At 43.1% G+C, this 5699-nt stretch overlaps 1 long non-coding RNA gene across 2 annotated transcripts; it reads right to left on the reverse strand.

Annotated features, from left to right (window-relative positions):
- Positions 1–806: 806 nt before the first annotated feature.
- On the reverse strand, positions 807–3724 carry LOC134441027 (uncharacterized). 2 transcript variants are annotated; one of them, XR_010033096.1, is made up of 5 exons: positions 3670–3724; positions 2189–2340; positions 1874–1966; positions 1512–1680; positions 807–1239 (listed from the first exon to the last, which is right to left on the reverse strand). It is a non-coding gene; the product is annotated as an uncharacterized LOC134441027 (long non-coding RNA). The 2 variants fall into 2 exon arrangements; XR_010033090.1 differs by lacking the exon at positions 3670–3724 and having other exon boundaries at positions 2189–3267.
- Between the last annotated feature and the right edge of the window lie 1975 nt (positions 3725–5699).

The raw sequence follows: 5699 nt of genomic DNA on the forward strand, positions 1-5699 counted from the left end.
AAGGTGACAGTGTAGAGCGGGGGTTCTATTTCTATTCACGTGAATGACCTAATTGGACAGGAAAAAGGTGACTGTCACCAAAAGGTGACGAGTTTGCAGGTATGATGTAATGAGGACCCATTCCTGGACCCCTCGTCTCACTGGGCCCAGGTCAACGGACCCCTTTGCCCCCCCTGTCAGCTTCCCTGCATGTAGGCCACATACATTGCTGAAAGAAGTGAACGAGACAGGAATGAAATGTGAAAATTTATTTCTGTTTACTTTTACACTATGAAGTGTGAACGGTTACCTCTCCTTCTCATATTCAGAGTGCATAAAACAGCACTCAACTGTGTGGTCTGTTGATAGCCTGTGTAGTACAGTAGATTAGACTCCATTTTTTAAATAAAAATCTATGGAGGGTTAACACAAAGTTTGAAATTGTGTTTGACCAGTCTCCAATGTGCAGTTTAACTAATAACTAAAAATAATGCATTGGTATGAAATACAGACTGATACATACAATAAATACAGTCACACAGAGACACAAACAGTGTGCAATAAGAAGATTAACATACTGATGGACAATAAATACACAAACACAGTGGACACACACACACACACACACACACACACACACACACACACACACACACACACACACAAGGCAGAAGGAGATCATAAAGGTGATGTGAAGATGCTGTATATAAGGAGCAATGAGTAAAGTGTAAGTGGCATGGTGAAAGAAGTGTTCATGGAATATTCTCCAGTGTCCTTGGAATATTCATGTGGTTTTCTTCAGTGCGTTGAGGAGTCTGAAGGCTTGTGTAGTAGGGAGAACAGTCTGTATGCTGGATGAGTTGTGTCTTTATGATGTTCATTGCCCTCTTGGAACAGTGTGAAGTGTACAGATCCTGAATGGCTGGTAGGGGTGATCTTATGAGCTTTTCTGCCGTTCTCACCACACTCTCTGTACTGCCTTCTAGTCTTCAGCTTGACGGCTGCCAGACAGAGAGGCTGCTGGTCAGGATGCTCTCAATGACACCCCTGTAGAAGGTGGTGAGTGCCGATGTGGGGCGGTCGGCTCTTCTCTCATCCTTCGCAGGAAGTAGTAGGAGTAGTGTCTGTGCCTTTTTGAGATGGTGGAGCCATGTGGTGCAGTTGGCAGAGGAGGAGGGGCACAGTGGTTGGTGCTGGGTTGATCAGGTTCACCAAAGTTGCTGGTGTCATCAGCCCTCCCTCTGAAAACTGGCTCCGTGCCTGTCAAAAAAAGGCATGCTAATGTTATGAATGAAAATAAAGACAAAAACAAGCACCCCCTATCTACCTACAGAAAGACATGACCATGACATGACCATGTGCATATGCTTGTGCACACGCCCCCCCCACACACTGCTACTGTCTTAAAGTGTAGCACGCAGGCACGCACGCAGGCAGGCAGGCAGGCACGCAGGCAGGCAGGCACGCACGCACGCAGGCCTATTCTCCCCCTTTGCCTCAAGTCAAGTGTGCATTTTAGAGGTTGGCCTCACCTGCACATGTGTGAAGAGCAGGGAGATGGGAGGTTGAGGATGACGAGGCAGGGCAGGAGGTTCTCCTTGTGAGCTGCCCTGGTCCTGATGCTGATTGCCCATCACCATGCTGTGGCTCATCAAACCCATTACTGGCATATCGATGCTGAGCAGGAACGACTGCTTCCAACTGCACACAGACACACACACACACACACGAGAGGGTATACATAGAATACACTACATAAAAATCACACCCATCATTTTAATGCAGAACTCCAGGCTGAAGAGTTACAGAGCGTCTGACCTGTACAGGGGTCACTATTACTGTACTATACTTATTGGTCTAGTGCAGAACAAAGCAGATTCAGTGATTTACTCACCACTGTGTGCAAGTTTCTGTGTTCAGCTCAGGTGGAAGCCTCCATCACAACATGTTGGTACTGACATCAACCATCTTTCAGAAAACTGGCTGCCTGTCAGAAATAGCAAAATTATGTTACCACAACAAGGTAGTATCTTAAAGATACCCTTAACCAAAGGCAGACAGACACACACTGCCACTGTCTTGGTTCTAGGACACACACACGCCCTTTAAGGGTCACATGTATAATGACCGGGTTCTCACTCACTCGCACACTCCTTTTCTCCTACTTTTGCCTCAGACAATGTAGTGAGTTTTTAAAAATTGGCCTTACCTGCACATGTGTGAAGGGCAGGAAGAGAGGTTGAGGATGGAGCTGCCAGTCAGGAGGTCCAGAGCTGTCCTGGTCCATCACCATCATGTGGATCATCAACCCCAACTTCTTATATCTGCGTGCACACATTCTCTCTCTCTCACACACACACACTTGGAGAGATACAGGTTATATGGCACATCAGGAGGCAGGGGTATTGTTGCGCTCTAGATGTTTAGAAATAAGTAGGTGCATGGACCCAAAAAGTAGAGCTCAATGTGGGAGCACACTAAAGACACTAAGGTCAAGTCAATACTCTCTGATGGCAGCAACCTGAAACGTCTGCTCTAATCTGCCCTGGATTTTTTTTTTTTTAATCTGCTTGTGCTTGACCTTAGTGTCTTATTTAGTGTGTGAACCTGCTCCCACATTGAACTATATGGCACATTTAAAATCAGACCCAATGACAAGTCAAGTCGGTTTTATTTTCAATTTCTTTACATGCACTGGTCAAGAATTGAAATTACGTTTAACACCAGGTTGAACAAATATGACACCTCCGACTTTCAGTGCTATTCTATACATCTTTGCTTCAAAGAAACACAACTGATAGCTCAGATGATGAAACAGACGTGCACAACGCAGCACAGGAAGAAACTACTGTATAAACACCTTTTGGCCCAGCATAATTTCGTGATAGCTCGTGGTACAACAAATATTCAAAACTTCCGCGTGTCATTTGAAAGGGATGTCAAAACTATACGTTTATTCAAACGAGTAACAAACCACGAAACTGTTATTAATACGGAGATCATTTCGTGATCACTTTGTGGCGAACTTTATGATATTTAAGCAAGCAAGCACACCATCCGATAACCATTCGAAAGACCGTCAAAACGTTTATGAATGAACTTTTCGTGGTAGGCCTAGTTAACTTTTATTCTAGTCTGGCTAGCCCTTAGTATCTTTCATCTCACCCTTGTCATGTTAACGTCTTATCTTACACATAACGATGTAGTATTACTCCATTCACATTTGCCTCGTATTGTCGTAACAAGATTCTGAGATGTGCTGCCTTTGTCCATTCTGACCAGGCTGGCTAGCTAGCTACCAGGTTGGAGATACTGTAATAAACTAGCACAGATTTCCCAGGCAGTGAAGCCTGTAGTGGGGTATGAAGGGCAACAGATGTTCATATTTTGGGAACCAAAGGCAGTTTCCTGCTTAATATATGCAGTGAAGTAGTCACAAGAATGGTAATTACACAGGAATAATAGTTGTTTTGTCTGCCCATAACTTAGTGCTGTACATTATGACAAATACACACACAACATCTGAAACAAACTTACGAAGGGCGGCCTGTTAGCTTGCCTTGAAGCTAAAACACATTAGCCAAAACCGCTAGTTGGTGGGCCGAGGTGGTTAAATGTTCGCCCTCCGACTGAAAGTCAACTCGTAAAGTAACCGTTATGTATATTCAGGCATTTATATCGAAATCTTACCGACAGTTGAGTGATCGCTGCAGCGAAATCCATCCAGGCGTTTTAAAAAGTCCCGCGCGGCGCTTGTGTTGTCATTCGGCAGCACTGACTTCAGAAACTTGAACAGCCAAAGGGGCGTTACTGTGAGGGCGGTCTAGTAAGGAGGAATGGGCGTAGCGGTATTAGCTGGACAAGACGCAGCTGGACCATATTGTCCAAAGTGGCATCATGAAAACCCCCCCCACCATTTTTTAGAGCAATACCTCCAAAGTATGACACCAGCTGTGAACTTGTTTTTTGTTGTGTCTATAAGAGGATATTTTTATTAACAACATAGCAAAAAAATAGAATGGTGTTTTGCCTCATTCATTTGCCAATAATCGTAAAGCGCATTGCGGTGTGACATAAGCCTGTGATCAAATAGTGCAGAGGGAAGCGGAAGTGGTGAATTGTTCTGGGCCAAGGACATGGGGGAATCAAGATTGGGTACGCATTACATTGCATGTATTGGGAAGGGGTCTCTTCAGACGACTTTATCCCGGGCCAAGACAAAGCTGTTTGTTCAGCTCAGTATTTCTGATTTTTTTCAGGGATTCTGGCCTCATCTTTTTAAGTGTACTATCGGCCAGATGATCAAGTGACTACGCAACATGTTCTCACTGGCGCTACGTTAGCAATAAATTCAAGATGGTTGAGAGAAGTACCATTTTGAGAGAAGTCATAAAAAAACCAACCTCTGGAAATAAAACAAGGTGTTGATATGATTTCCTTGATGCAACCTTGACTTCCTTAATGGTGATTTAATATTTGGAGAAAAAAAAATGAAATGTATTAAGCAAGTCAGGAACTTTCAATGCTCTGGCCTGTGACAAATGATTTTATACACACTTAACTTTCAATCACTAGCTGCATCTTATGAGTTGACTTTATAAGGTAGCTTGCCATTGTCAATGATGGGGCATTAGGTATCTGTATTCATATTATTGTGTGTAACCATCCATCATTGGCAAATCAATGAGGAACACCAGAATGAAACTTTGAATGTAACTTTATTGTCATTGTACAGGTACAACGAAATTGGTACCTTGAAGGACAATGTCAAAATAGGTGTTGATTTCAGTAAGGATACCACCACCATGCTCAGGGCACTTCGGTCAGGGGAGGATGATGGGGGGCGGGAAGTTCTACAATCAGGATACCTCTTTACAAACTGTCTCCTCCTATGTGTCATCTCTAATCAACTTTTACTTTCCTATGCGACCATAAAACAGTCCCACCCCCGCCAACAGTCACCACGACAGAGGTACCCTGACTGTAGAACTGTGCCCCGCCCCCAATCCACCACCATATCTGAACGCTTTTGCATGCTGCAAAGCTTCCTTTCGGCTTCTATCATCTCACCTGGATCAATGTGATGATGAACTTTACACGTAATGAACATTATCTACAAGCATCCCAACCCTGGTTGTTATAATCACTACTGCTAACCTGCAACCCACTTGCCAGCATTGCAGTGATATAATAATGTAATGATGCAAGCAGCTGAACTAGATCGCATCAATGTGATAAGAATCACATGGTTGTCTGGTGCCAATATGAACTTCTGTGCCTTCAATATTCACCTGATATTGAATACTGCATGCAAGCAAACTCTTCTAACTAAAACTCCAGGACCATGCTGTCAAAATAGTCTGAGGGAATCTCTAGCCAGTATGAATTAAGTTATTGTGCAATACAGCTGATAACTTAACGAGTAAGATACAAGCTTCATAGCAAATATAAAGTTACAGGTGCTGATTGAAAGACTAGTTAGGATGGGAGTCCTTGTTGCAAACAAGAGTGCTACAATTCTTTAATCCTCTCCTATTTCATCACTTTATTCCAAGACTACTACTACTACTACTACTACTACTACTACTACTATTACTACTACTAAAATGATGATGATGATGATGATTATTATTATGATTTTACAATTAAAATAATTAATGTCTATCAAAGCCATGTGCAATGTGCTATTCTTGCTGTGTGGCATCAATCAATTCATTTAC

The sequence above is a fragment of the Engraulis encrasicolus genome, chromosome 1 (assembly GCF_034702125.1).
Source record: "Engraulis encrasicolus isolate BLACKSEA-1 chromosome 1, IST_EnEncr_1.0, whole genome shotgun sequence".
NCBI classification, from domain to species: Eukaryota; Metazoa; Chordata; class Actinopteri; order Clupeiformes; family Engraulidae; genus Engraulis; species Engraulis encrasicolus.